The sequence below is a fragment of the Notamacropus eugenii genome, chromosome 1 (assembly GCF_028372415.1).
Source record: "Notamacropus eugenii isolate mMacEug1 chromosome 1, mMacEug1.pri_v2, whole genome shotgun sequence".
NCBI classification, from domain to species: domain Eukaryota; kingdom Metazoa; phylum Chordata; class Mammalia; order Diprotodontia; family Macropodidae; genus Notamacropus; species Notamacropus eugenii.
In genome coordinates this window covers 221,076,645-221,091,684 of record NC_092872.1, presented here as the reverse complement: position 1 = coordinate 221,091,684, position 15,040 = coordinate 221,076,645, and the positions used below count along the sequence as shown (strand labels likewise).

At 40.9% G+C, this 15,040-nt stretch overlaps 1 long non-coding RNA gene across 1 annotated transcript in view; it reads left to right on the top strand.

The window, feature by feature from the left end:
• The window catches only part of LOC140516940 (uncharacterized), a 28,501-nt gene extending 27,164 nt beyond the window's left edge, over positions 1-1,337 (top strand). Inside the window, exons 3-4 of the long non-coding RNA XR_011971431.1 lie at positions 26-91; positions 1,076-1,337. This is a non-coding gene — a long non-coding RNA (uncharacterized lncRNA). The remainder of the gene's footprint in view (positions 1-25; positions 92-1,075) is intronic.
• The last annotated feature ends 13,703 nt before the right edge of the window (positions 1,338-15,040 follow it).

Here is a 15,040-nt window from a genome sequence, read left to right as displayed (position 1 = left end):
TGACCTAGATATTTTATGAATTTAGGTATCCATCATTATATGGAGAAATGTGGGAGTTCCAGAGCCTGGTACCAAGAACTCAAGAGCTACAGTAAGTTGCATTGCTATTATCTTTTCCTCCCCAAGAAGAGTGAGACTCAACCTTCCGGGGGAATATAAATAGAAAATCCATCCCTTCAGTTAAATCAGTCAATTGCTTTATGATAGTCACCTCAAATTTAAAGGCAACAGCCGTGGCTCCCCCACTCTTGTCTTTTCTAGACAATTCAGTCAAACTCTGCTTGGTTTCTGGTCCTTTCACCATCCAGATCACTCTCTCTGGATATCACCTGAAAGGGAAGAGAAAGGGAGAGAATTAGCATTTATAGAGCACCTATGCTAAATGCTTTACCAATATTATCTCATTTGCTTCTTACAATAACTCTGTGAGGTAAGGTTCTCTTATTATCCCCATTTTACAGTTGAGGAAACTGAGGGAAACAGAAGTTATATGACTTGCTCAGGCTCACACGCTAGTAAATGAGGTCAGATTTAAACTCAGCTCTTTCTAACTCCAGGCCAAACACTCCATCCTCTGTGTTACTAGCTACCTTGCAAAGATAATGAAGGTAACCCTACTAATGACGATGATGATAATAAAGGCTAATATTTTTAGAGAGCTCTAAGGTTTGTAAAACACTTTAGATCTCTTACTCTATGTGATTCTTTTAACAACCTTGTGAGGCAGGTGCTATTGTCTCTGTTGTATAGTGGAGGATATCTTAAAGACTTTCTTGATCCCCCTCGATTATTAAGAGTCTGCCTCTTGACATCTCTGTGCTTTACTTTGTATGGTCTTTGTTTCTACATACTGGTAAATAGGTTATTAAACCCCGCTCCCTCCCCTTACCCCCCACCACTAATGTAGGCTCCTTGGGGCAGAAACATTTTATTTTTGCTTTTATATCCCCAGTACCTGTGACAGTACCTTTAAACATGGTAGGTTCTTAATAACTGTTGAATTGAACTGAATTAACAGACAAAACCTGAAGTTCATCCCAAACTGACCATGGTTCTTCCCCCTATTTCTTTACAGATATTTCCCTCCTTCTCTGAATTCCAAGAACGAACATCAGAATCACTTGCTTGCATTTCTCTAGAAGGTTGATGCTCAACTGACTGTTTGACTACTTTGATGCAGTTCTACTTACTGCTTGACTGGCTGTCTTCAACATGCTTCTTCTTCTTCACCTGTAGGGTTCACAAGTGTCACCTTTCTGCTTCTTCTGCAGCTTTCTCATGGATGATATTAAAGAAAATGTAATATAACTTTTGTCACAATAAATGGCAGTCCCATATCCAGGGTGTTGCAGAGATTTTTGGTAAAGCTCTTGGTATTTGATGGATCATCTGATAGATAAGGTGGCTCCCGTTTTTCCCTGGGTTATGAAGGACTCTCTCTGACTACCCCCCTTTTCCTCCTCTAGTAGAAAGAGGAAAGTAGTAAAAGCAGAGATTCTCCTTGACAGCCAGGCTTCTAGTGAATAGGGTTGACTCTCAAAATGCCTCTTTTCCCAAGTGATTGCAAAGGAAGCTGTGGCCCAGTCAGATAGACACTACAGCTATTACAAAGCAATAGTGGATAATTACTGAAGTGCCTCGTTACTATGGTTACTCTACAGTAACCATAGTTACACTAACCATTACTCTACAATCTGCTCTCACTTCTTGGCATTGATCAAGGGGGAAAGGAGCTACAGTCCAAACAAAATTAACAGGTGATCCAGAAACCTTGTATGTATTTAGCAGTGGAATTCAACCAAAAATAGATGTTCCTGGTTTCCCCCCCAGTAGCTCACAGCCACAGTGGCTTTGGTTCCACCCTGTCAAATATTTTAATGAATCCCAAAATAACTGTCATCCCGATATTCACAAATATTTGCAATTTAGCTTTGTGTTGACCATGTAGCAACTTTTTATGTTGTTCTCCAGGCAGTTCATACTGTGTGACCACACAAAAATAGGCTTGCCCTTCTGCCACCTCCTACCTCTCTTCCCTTCATCCCACCTCCTTACAGATAACTCTTCCTTCTCCATAATCACCCAGATCGATCCATTCAGTTGCCGGTAAACAAAATGGCAATTCAGATGAACATTTCCAGTCTCCATATCACAGGACCTTTCAAATGTGACCTTGAATTCTACATCTATGTCCTTTGTTACTACTTAGGAAATGTAGAAAAGTGTTTCATGAGAAATAAGCAGAGACAGACAGAAGCTTCTTTTTGTCAGGGTGCTAGAGCCTCATCTATCCTGGAGGAGTTACTCACTTGGTTGAATGATCAGTGAGTCAGGTGAAGATATCCTTTTAGACACTTTCTTTAGGCATTTCACAGAACTATAAGGAGGAACAATTGCATATGGAACACATCCAGTTGAGATTGATAGGGTATAGGGGAAGCTTATTAAGGACAGCCTCAATCACACCTATAGGCAAGGTGGGGGCAGTAGCTCATAGGTTAGCGTGACCATGGCGGCCATTTGGCTGGGATGTTGGGTTGCCTGCAGGAAGAATGTGGTAAGGAGGAAAAAGGTGAGCTACAATGATAGGGTCCTGGGGGTGGTGGTGCAGAATGGGATACCAACTGACTGCTCACTCACTTTCTACCATCTCCTCTCCTCCTTGGCTACATTGACCCAAGTGTGATTAACTGAGTTCATGGCATTCTTACTGCCTGATAAAATTCATCTAGGAAAGTGCTTATTATATCCCTAGGTTTCTTGAAGCCTGGGCTTTGACAAAGTACATATAGTATTCATTTGACAAATATTTATGGAGGACCTATCATGCGTATGATGTGTGTTCCACTGTACTAGGCACTGTGGGGATACAAAGATGATTAAGACATGATCCTTGTCCTTATAGAGTTTATGATTTAGAAGTGGTAGTGGTGATAGGAATGGTGTTTCAGAAGAGTGTTAACTGGATCTAGGGAGGAAAGAAACTTTAGATTTATGAGGTGAGTTTAGGAGAGGAATTCACCTCCTAACATGTTATTACCCCCAAGGTGGACCTGAGTGGAGATGGTCAGTGGGATTAGCCAATTTGGCAAGCACTTACTGAGCATGTGAAAATCACTCCAATGGGTCCTGGCAATGTAAAAAACAAAAATGAAAAAACAACTAAGTTAAATGCAAGTTGATTTAAGAACTGGGAAATTACTAAGGGTGAGGAGGGAAGATTCCCTGTGGAAGGCGGCACCTGAGCTGAGTCTTGAACGAATCTGGGGATTCTAGGAGGTGGAGGTGAGGAGGGAGCCCTCCAAACATGGGGGATGGGCTCTATGGTAAGTTTTGAAGATGGGAAATGGAATTCTGATTATAGGACATAGGAAGTAGGTTAGGTTGGCCAGATCAAAGAATATGTGAAAAAGGAATAAATGTGAACTAAGTCTGCAAAAGTAGTTTGAAGATAGATTGCAAAGTACTTTATGTGTTTAGTTGTTTCAGTTATGTCTAACTCTTCATGACCCCATTTGGAGTTTTCTTAGCAAAGATACTGGAGTGGTTTGCCGTTTCCTTTTCCAGCACATTTTACAGATGAGGAAACTGAGGCAAACAGGGTAAAGTGACTTGTCCAGGGTCACACAGCTAGTTAAGTGTCTGAAACTGAATTTGAACTCAGGTCTTCCTGACTTCAGGTCCAGTGATCTATTCACTCTCAAATGGGTTTGTATCTTGTCCTAGGGGCAATAGGGAGCCACTGAAGATTCTTGAGTAGAAGAGTTATATGGTCAAATTGTGCTTTAGGAAAATTATTTTCTCAACTGTGTTGAAGACTGGAAAGGGGAGAGTTTAGAAGGAGGAGACCATTTAGGAGACTATTACAATAGTCCAGATGAGAAATGATAAAAGGCCTAGAATGTCATGGTAGCTGTTTTAGAGCAGAGAAGGAAATAAATATGAGATATGATAAAGACATATTGACCAGACATAGTAATTGATTAGATATGGAGGAGGAGGAAGAAAGAGGCTGAGGATAACTGAATTTTTGAATCTGGAAGATGTGAATGATAGTGGTGACTTTATCAGAAATGTAGAAGTTTAGAGGAAGGGTGAGTTTTGTCAGAAAATAATGAACTCAGGGACCCCTAGCTTAAGATACCCTGGGTAGGGAAGAGAGCAAGAGGCCAGAGCGTTCAGTATATGTGTGGGGGGGCTTCTAGCTCCTGCCTGAAGTAGGAAGAAGAGGAAAGCAGAGTCTGTAGGAACAATTAGGGACCAGGATAGCTCTGCCAGGTAGGTTGGAAGCTCCAAAGAATGAGACTCATGGTGTCTAGAGGTGAAACTCCTAATGCCTTGTTGCACAAACATTGAAAATGATGACTTCAGCCATGAGACCAGAGCTAGGGAAATGACTGAACCTTTTGGATGCTTCTTTGGTCCCTGAGAAGAAACTTGGGTCTCTGGAGGTCTCGTGTGTACACAGTACTTCACACAGGCCTCTGGGATTGTATAAGGGAGGAATCTAATTGGTAGTCTTTTCCTGAAGTTTCTGAGGCTTCCTCTGTGTATTGTGAGAAATTTGGTTTTTTTTTAAGCAAAAACAGGAGTTAGTGGGTGATCACAAAGAAAAGGAGCACAAGGTTTGATGGAGGGACTTGGAGGGAAGACTAAGGACTTGAGCCCGAATGTCACCCTCCAATGTTTAACATTTTTATCAATGATTCATATTAAGGCATAGAAGGCTTGATTATCAAGTATTCAGATGGCCAGAAGATGTGAGGAATTGCTAACATGTTAGTAGGCAGTCATAATTAAAAAAGAAATCTTGGCAGGCTAGAACAATAGGTCAAATTGAAAAAGATGAGACTTAAGTCCTACTTTTGGTCTCAAGAGATCGACTTTACCAATTCAGAAAATAGAATGTTTACACAATGGTTTATTGAAAAAGGATTTAGTACTTTTAGCATACTGTTCAATCAATCAACAATGTGACAAGGAAGTCATAAAACGTAATAGGATTTTAAATCACATTAAGTGTGGGGTGTTTAGAATGAGAGACATGATAGATGTGTTGTACTTTGCCTTGGTCAGGCCATATCTGGAGTACTGTGTTTAGTGGGGTGTAAGGGGTATTTAGGGAAGATTAGTGCTTCTGGAAGGAGGGCTTGCTGAGTCCTTTTCAGGGCTGCTCATCTACCTTTGGGGTCCATCTGCCACCCAACTCTCCACCTGTGACTCCAAGAAGCTGTCGTTTGTGCAGTGGCCATAACCTGGTAAATCCTTTCCACAGAGGGTCTAAACCAGGTTGAGGAAAACTGACAGACCAGAAACCTATGGATGAGTTAGGGGGGTGTCTACCCCAAGCATGTGAAGATTCTTCTTGGTGGAATGGACAGATGAGGTTCCAGCAACCATGAAGGCAGATGAAGCAAGTGCTATGGAGTGCTTAGAGCCTGGTCAGACATCTATGATGCCAAGGTCATTCACTGCATCCTTGCCATTATCAGTTGTCCTGACTTTTGTCCTGCCACTGAACTGTGGTGACTCTGGAAGAGATAGTGAGGCCAACAACTTTGTGCAACTCTGCCTCACTTAAATCCAATTCACAGGGGGCAAGTGAAGACTTCACCCTGTGATGTCACTGGTCCTCTCTGAAAATGAAAGAGAGCACAATAAAAACAGCAATGTGTTCAGTACTACATTCTAGGAAGGACATGGAAAAGAAGAACGGTGTCCATGATGTTGAAGGGACTTGTGACAATATGATATAAAAGTTGGCTGAAGACACTGGGGGTAATTAACCTAGAAAAGATAAGGCTTGAGTGGGAGAAGAGACATGATAATGGTCTTCAGAAATATTGTCATGTAGATGATAGCCCCATCTATTCCATGTGACAAATGTGCATATAAGAGAGGGGTCAGAGAAGAAGGAAGAGAGCTTTAATTCCAGTTGGATCTGGAAACTCAGTTTTAGATGGGAATGAAAGTAGGTCCTGTCTCTCCCAACAAGATAATTTAGATGTGTCTGTGTGTGTGCATGTGTGTGTATGTATAGAGATTGTGGTTTGTAAGGAGATGATGGAATAGATTCCTGGGGTCTAAGATGTCTAGATAATGTGCAATGTAAGTTCGCTCTCATGCATTTGGCCATTAGGACAGTTTGTCCCCAGAGTGGGAATTGCAAAAATAAGTAGATTAAGTTGTGCAGAGTCTTTGGGGGCCTAGGGAGTTCAGTGGCAGGTAGAACAGTGAGAAGGTGACTGGGGTGGATGACTAAAGCCTTTTGGTGGCTCCATTACATACTTTTGTTTTTGCCTTTCCTCCCTTTGTTCCTGGAACTAAGACATGGATGACTTTTGGGACTACAGAAAACCCACATAACCCTTAGAAATTGCTTGGAAAGCAATCACTTGATATAGTCTGAGGGAGAATGCAGGTCAGTCAAGAATTTATGAAGCACAAAAGGACTGTCTAATCCTAAATTAGAGAAGAGGCTTGAAACAGGAACTTCGGTCATGCTAGTAAGAGAAAGTCATTTCAATGGATACATTAAATAAAAGCCTGCAGATTCTCATTCAGTGGTGTCTAACTCAAATAGACATGGTACTAGGTTCAATCTGTACATAAAGATCCGCATATTGACTTAGTTTTAAAAATGAATGTTGTGTTTTATTGTATTTTAAATTATTTTAATAAGTATTTCCCAATTACATTTTAATCTGGTTTGGGGTGTACTTGGGAGAGTTCAACACCTCTGCTCTAATTACTTACTGGGCTAGTCTGTGTTCCAAAAGAGCATGTAGGGCTAAGGCTCTGGGTACTCACAGTGCCCTAACAGATCTCTCTCCTTACAAAGAGAAAGCTCTGGTTTAGCCGAGGATGATTTTTCTCCCCAGATTTATGACTCAACTTATGAGGACCTGTCTTTTTCATTAACAGAGCTAAGACATCCTTGGACTGATAAGCTACAAAAAAGATATGGAAGAATCCATTCTTCCTTCTTTGGGGAAGAAATGGTGCCTAGTAGGTGGCAGCATCAGGAATGGCTGTATGGAGAAAATGAAGAGCAGGGAGCAGCTCAGATAAAGATAAATGATGACCAACAGAGTGTCCAAGATGCCCAGTGGGGAGGAATTCTAGTGACAGGACCAGAAGACATAGGTAACCTGCATCAATTGAGTTGTTCTTCCACTGGACCATACACGTTACCCTGGCCATACAGTTTTCCTATTTGTACTTCTCCATACATGTGTCATAGTCACACAGATTCTTATATTTCCATATATGTTACCTCTTCCTGTTGATAATGTGATCTGGTGCCCCAGGTTTGTAGGAGGCAAGAGGCTAAATAGTCCATTGGCCAATTATGAAAAATAAATATATGAGTGGGGGCTTGGAAGCTATGGTTTTGAGTGGATCTTCAGAGTACTTAGAACCTTGAGTAACTTTTGTGTGTGAGCGGTAGTATTTCAGACATTACTTTCATTAAGCCCAAGGACATACAGCTTTCTTTTTCAGAAGAGATGGGCCAATATTAAAGGGAGCCTCCAATATTGAAATATATCTTGCCTAGGACATTGGACTCCAAGAGGATGATCTGATGACTAATATCTGAGATCTTTAGGGGAGAAAACCCAAGCCTCCAAATCTCGTGATAAGAGTAAAAAGCCAGAAGCCCTGTTGAGCCTATATGTTGTTCAGTCATGGTCAGTTGTATCTGACTCTTTGTGGTCCTATTTGGGGTTTTCTTGGCAAAAATACTGGAGTGGTTTTCCATTTCCTTCTCCAGCTCATTTTACAGATGAGGCAACTGAGGCAAACAAGGTTAAGTGACTTGCCCAGGATCACACAGCTAGTGAGTGTCTGAGGCCAGAGTTGAACTCAGGTCTTCCTGATTCTAGGTCCTGCACGCTCTCCATTGTGCCACCTACCTGTCCTAAATATGTATAGGAATAGAAAAAAAAAAGAAAAATTGTGTTTCTCTAGCAAGTCACTGTACCTCTTCGGTAATCAAAGCCTATTGGTTCAGTTAGATGATGCCCCCACCAACAACACTACTCCCCTGAAAAAATGGAGAAGCTAGATGGGATGACCCCAGATGGATGCCTTTTCTTCCTTTTGAAAGTACAGTCTCGAAGGCTTGCAATAATTTCTTAGTCACAGAATCCAACAGCCTTTTCTCTATCTTCATTTCCTTCTCTTGATGGCATTTATGTCCAAGGTTATTTTGTTTTGTACCCCTCTTAGTAGTGACTAACACTTTCTGTCTTGCATTAGTCACTTGCGGACATATCACATCACCCTAATCTCCTGGAGGACGGAAATACATTATTCATTTTAAAATTTTCCCTAGGGCCTAACTCAGAGCCTTGTAGTAAATGAGTCTTCAATAAACATTTATTGAAGTGAATGGAGTGCCACTATAATAAAAAAACATAAAAAACAACTTGAAAGCTTGAAGGTACCTTAGAAATTATCTGTTCTAAACTCTTTATTTTACAGATGAGGAAACTGAAGCTAGAAGATTCAAGACTTCTCCTTGGTCATAGTCTTGAGACTAGAATTGAGGTCTCCTGACTCCTAGTGTTTACTACAGTGCAGTACCATCTTGGACAAGATATGTGGCTCCTTTGGGCCTCAGTCTCTCCATCTGGGAAAGGAGGTGGCTGGTCACGATGATCTCAAAAGTGTCTTTCAGGTCTAATTTTCTTTAACCCAAGGAGGAGAGTGAGTGAGCAAAGAGTTGGCTTTGGTGTCAGCAAGAATTGGGTTTGACACCTGCTTTAGACACAAACTGGGTGTGTGACTCTGGGTAAGTCACTTACCTTCTCTGCATTCCAGGTCCCATGCTATGAAGGAAAATCAAGACATGTAGATCTACATAGAGGCAGGACATTCCTTGTTGGGAGCTTCTTTTATTTATGGAATCACAGATACAACGGAAAGAGTTTGTGGGGGAGACGGTGATTTTATCAGTTCAGGGAACATTTAGAATACTCTCTGTGACTTACTTATGTAAGGCCCAGAGAGATACCTGAGGAATGCAAGGACACACACACACACACACACACACACACACACACACACACACACACACACATATACTCAAGGTCACATTGCCTCCTGTCAGAGGAAGATTTTGAACTTTTGTTGTTATTCAGTCATTTTCAATTGTGTCTGACTCTTTATGACCCTATTTGAGGTTTTCTTAGTGGTTTTGCCACTTCCTTATCCAGCTCATTTTACAGATGAGGAAACTAAGACTAATGGGGTTAAGTGAATTACCCAGGATGACACAGCTAGTAAGTGTCTGAAACTGGATTTGAACACATGAAGGTGAGTCTTTCTGACTCCAGGCCCATTGCTCTGTCTACTGTGCCACCTAGCTCACCTGAACTTCCATTTATCTGACTCGAAACCCAACCTTACTCACAGTGCACTACTGCATCCCTATAATAATACCCAACATTTACACAGCACTTTAAGATTTGTAGTGTTCTCCTTAAAGTTTCACCCTTGAACTTTAGAGCAGCTTTGTGAGGTAGGAACAGCATATATTATCAGGCCCATTTTATAGATGGGAGAAACTGAGGCTCAGGGAAGTTGTTACTTGCTAACAGTTACACATCCATTAAGAGTCAGATTTGAGAACCTAGGTCTTCCTGATTCTGAGTCTAGCACTCAAGCCCTTGAACTGAAACACATATGGCTCCTATAGGCCTAGGGCTCTATGAAGCTTCGAGAGATCCAGTCTGATGCTTCCTGTAATGTCTGTTCTTAATCACCAGGAGGTGCTTTGCAAAAGCTAATTTTGCTCCTCTCAGCAAATTAAAGTGGAGGGCTGATCTAAGACCAGGACCCAGAAATCCTGACAATCCCTTCAGACCCCAACCATTTACCTCAAAAAATAACCTCCCCTGCTGCAATCCTGAGTGCTTTGGTCCCTCTCCTTGCCAGAGGCTTTGCTAGGCTGACTCTGCCCTGCCTCTGTATCACCTCAGACAGTTCCAAGCTTCTGGCTTTCCCCAGGCAGCTGCTCCTTGCTTGGACTTAGATGAATTCACATCAACAGAGGGTGCTAGAACTTCGAAGGCCAAGTACAGGCAAAGACAATCCCCTCGGGGTCCCCTTTGCTGAGAGAGAAAGCTGGGTTCAACCCCCTGGTAAGAACTCGGGACTGTAACTCCTGCTCAATTATCAGGAGCTCGGGGAGCAGAGGGCTGGTTTGACTTGCTGCTGCTACAGCTGCTTGGCTCAGTCTTGCTGAGGAACCTTCTGAATGAGCACAGAGCGTCTGACTCCTGCCCACCTGGGGCTGGGGGAATGAGCAGGTAAGACATCTAAGGCTTCCAAGCAGGCTGGGATAGGGCAATGGGCGAAGGGCTCCAGGGGAGGACTCCATCTGGCTAATTTCCTTCATTCTGGGATTTCTCAGTTTTTAAAAATGATCTACGAAAGCCAAGCAAGTGGGTGCTGTGGATCAACAGGTACCCTCTCTGGTCACACATCTGCACTTGTTGCAGGTATATTAGAGTTACCATGTGAAATAGATCTGACAGCTTGGGGGAGTTTACTTACCATATACAAGGCAGGCAGACACTCAGGTAGTGTTTATTGACGAAATAGATGAGTACATCCATAAGAAATGGGAGTGGTATAGGAACGAAAAGGGGTTATTGCCATTCTCTAGCATGCACCCTCACCTGAGACCTTCTGGGCTCTCTGTGGTGTTGTATGGTTATCTCTAATATGCTGTGGTTCTCCCCGATGATAATGCAAAATAGACAGCAAGGATTCCTCTTTCTTCTGACTATGAAGGGAAGCTTGAAGCTATGTGTATTTACCCTGGAAAGCTATCTAAAGGAACTCAGATATGGAGAGAAAATTTTACAGAGCTCCCAGCTGACTCATTGAATGATGTACCCAGGAGAATTGTCCTTAAGTCTGTATAGTGAAGAGAAAATGAGTTTATTCAATTAACATGTTAGTCCAAACAATCAATTGGAATGGGAATTGAAAACAAGAAAAGAGGGCATGATGTCAAAATTAAGAGAAATTTGAGTTTTGACTCAGAAAATGAGGCTCTCTTGGATTTCTGATCTATTGTCATGTTTTCTTATGGCATGAAAAAAATCCCTTCGATGGAGCTGAACCTTTTTTGCCAGCAAACAGGTAGGATTAAACAACTTGCTTTCATTTGGATATACAAAAAAAATGAAAATACCATTTAAAAAGTGGACTGATATTTGAATAAATAGTCACAATGGTTGGCATTTTATATAGGTCTTTAAAGTTTACAGAGCATTCCCCAGGTCATACTCTTAGAGACACTGTCTTATTTAATCCTTACCACAAGGTAGGAGGTTTAAGTATTGTATATCCACTTCACAGATGGGGAAACTGAAAAGGAAAGAAGTAACTTGTACAAAGTCACATAGTAAAAGATGGAACCCAGATCTCATTCCAAGCTCAGTGTTTGTTTTACTACTACATCATGATGCTGTGAGTGAAAAAGGGAAAAGAATTTTAAAAAATGAGTATCATCATGGAATCACTGAATCATAATCCAGGGACCTCAAAAGCCATCCCTTCACTTTACAGATGAGGAAACTGAGCCCTGAGGAATGTGAAGTAGATTAGCTCAAGGTCAAATAAATTACAAGCTTCAGAGGTGAGATCGAATCTCGGTCCTGAACAAATGTTCTTTTTACCAGACTGTTTTCTCTCATTATTGGAATTTTGTGTTTGTTGATTCTCCTGTGAAGCTTTGCTAACATTTTGTTTAAACCAACATGAAAAAGGAATTGGGTTCTTTCTACTCTTACCCCTTCACTTTTTTCTCTCCTAAAGCCAAGGTCTGTCTCTAGGATAAAATATAAATTCCTGTTGGATATTAAAAGCCCTTCACACCTGGCCCAAGACTATCATTCCAGCCTCATTGAACATCACTCTCCTCCCTTCACTCTATAATCCTGCCAAGTTTGCTTTCTTTCTTTCTTTTCCTGACACCCGACACTCTATTGTCTGTCCCTGTTGGCTATACTCTATGCTTGGAACGTACTGCCTTCTTTCAGCCTTGTAGAATCTCCTTCTTTCAAGACAGCTCAAATGCCATCTTTCACATGGAACTCTTTGTATTCCTCCAGCTCCTAGTGCCTTCCTTCTCCAAGTTACCTGGTATTTATTTTGGATGTAATGGTGTATGTACATGTTGGTTTTCCCAATAGGAAGTAAGCTTCTTGAGGGGTTTATTCCCAGTGCCTCATATTTCTATCTTGCATATCATAGGAGTTAAAATATTCACACTAATTGTTTGATTTAAATTTCTGGGATTTGGAAAATAGGTTCTGGTAAGGGGTTTTCTTTTGTCTGCTCTCCATCATGGATTTATATTCAAATAAAATCAATAAATATTCATTAATTACCTTTCTGACCCTCCATTTCCTCATACATAAAATGGGAGGATTGGATCAGATGATCATTAAAGTTCCTTCCAGTTCTAACATTCTGTGATTTGGGCAGGGAAGAAGCTAGCTGGTTTTAGCCTCTTCCCCATGTTAGTTTTCCTCCCCCTTTCAAGGTCTTTTAAAGATGATCACTGTTGTAGGGTGAAAAGGAATATTCACTGATTCTGTCACCTCAGCGCAACATAATTCACTTCAATTCAACCAACATTTTACATGCCTACTTGTATATAGAGCACCATGCTGAGGGAAGGGGGAGAGGCAGTGTTTAGATATCACATTGATAATAAGTCTAGAACTGGAAAGTATCTTAGAAGTCATCTAGTCCAGTCCCCTCACCGATGAGGAATTAGTTGTAGGGAGGTTAAGAAACTTGCCCGTGATCCCTTAGGTAAATATTACGGGCAGAATTGGAGCCCAGGTCATCTGGCTCCAGATCCAATGCTGTTTTCACTAATATGCTGTGGTTTCTGCCCTCCTGGCTCTTACAGTTTAGATTTGGTTATCTCTATTACCTGAGAAGGCAGCTAGGTAGTGTAATAAATAGAGCACTGGCCTTGGAATCAGGAAGCCTTATCTTCATAAATTCAAATCCAGCCTCTGACACTTACTAGCTGTGTGACCCTGAGCAAGTCACTTAACCCTGTTTGCCTCAGTTCCTCTTCTGTAAAATGAACTGGAGAATGAAATGGTGAACCATTCCAGTATCTTTACCAATGGCTGTAGGGGGTGCCCCTTAAGGTGAGTCTTTCAGGGAGTTAACGATCCAAGAGTGAAGATGAAAAGGCAGGCTTATATAAAAGCATGGAGATGGGAATCAGAATGTTGTGTAGGGGAACCTTCACCAACCTGTTTACTTGGCTCTGAATTTCCTTTCTAAAATTAAAACCAATGGTTTTTACAGGAAAAAAGTACAAATAACTATTTCTACCATTGTTCTGGACACAATGACTCTCTGAAAGAACTCTGAATGATTTTTGACATTATGATCATGGGAATATAAGCCCCATGAGGGTGTGGACTGTTTTATTAATGTCCGGCCCAGTGCTTAGAAATAAGTTATAATCAATAAATATATATTGATTGATTGTAAAGAAACCAAAACCATCTCTAAGACTACATTGCCATTTTTGTACTCTTTGTTACAGTGTTAACTCCCATTGAATGGAAGTCCTTTAAGAACACCAGGTCTTTTTCATATTATACTTTTGTAGCTATATCTCTCCCATATGAAGAAGTTAATTTTTTGAATCCTGCAGTAGGGGACTTGAAATTTATTTTTTTAAAATTCAATTTCATCTTAGTAGACTTGGCCTTCCGTTCTATTCTGTTGAGAGTTTTTGGATCCTGAATTGACCTTCCAGTATTTTAGCAATGTCTCCCAGTTTTGTGTAAAATATGACAAGCATGCAGTCATGATTTCATCAAAGTGTTTGATAAAAATCTTGACGAGCATAAATCCTTTGGATAATTCATAGAGACCTGTCAGAGTAGGTATTTGAAAGCAGGTCTCCTTAGCTTTTTCTTGGTATCTTAATTAAAAATATATAAAAGAAAATAATCCTTCATAAGACATAGGGAAAGACTAAATGAATTATTATTAATATGAGTGACTATTATAAGGCAGGTACATACTCCTTGCCTCCACTGGGGACTGGACAAGAGCAATTGAAATGGCAGGTATTTATGCTAGCCATAAGGGAGTGACCCTGTCTGCTGTGAGACCAAATGTCATCTCCAATTCCAGAGTCCCAGAGTTGGAAGGAACCTCAGAAACCATCTGGTTCAACCCATACCTTAGCAAAAATCCCTTGCACAGCATACCAACGAGTGGTCATAGAGTTCTGGCTTAGAGACACCAGTGAAGGGGAGCATACTTTCTTCTGAGGCAGCCCTCTCCACTTTTCAAGAGCTCTCATTGTTAGAAAGTCTTTCCTTATGTCAAGCCTCAATTTACTTAGTTGTACATTGCTCCTACAGCTAGGTAGAATAAGTCTTATCCTTCTTCTCTATGGCATCCATTGTGAACAATTAGCATGTCCTGCCTAAATATTCTTCCTAGTTCCTTCTGCTCAAGTATCATGTGACATGGTCTCAAGACCCTTCTTGATTCTAGTGGCCTTCCTTCAAATAGGCTCCAGTTTATCATCATCTTTTATAAAATGGAACACTTAGAACTGACTACCATATCTCAGACATGATCTGGTCAAGGCAGGATACAAAGAGAATATCACCTCTATTGTCCTGGACACGAACCAATAACTCTTAAGGTAGCCTAAAGTCAAATTACATTTCTTAGTTACCATTTCACATTGTTGACTCTTATTGAATTTGGAGTTCATTAAATTTCCTCTTCCTCACATTTTTTCCCCCAGATGAACTATCTAGCCAGAACTACTATCTGTCTTTACTTGCAAAATTGACTTTTTGAACCCCAGTGTATGATTTTGCATTTGTCCCTATTATATTTCCTCTTTTTATGTTTTTTCCTAAATTGTAGCCTATATAAGTCAATTCAACAAGCATTTATTAAGAACCTATTTAGAACCCTAGCCTTTCAGAGCTTTCAAGGATGATGGTTGACAATCATT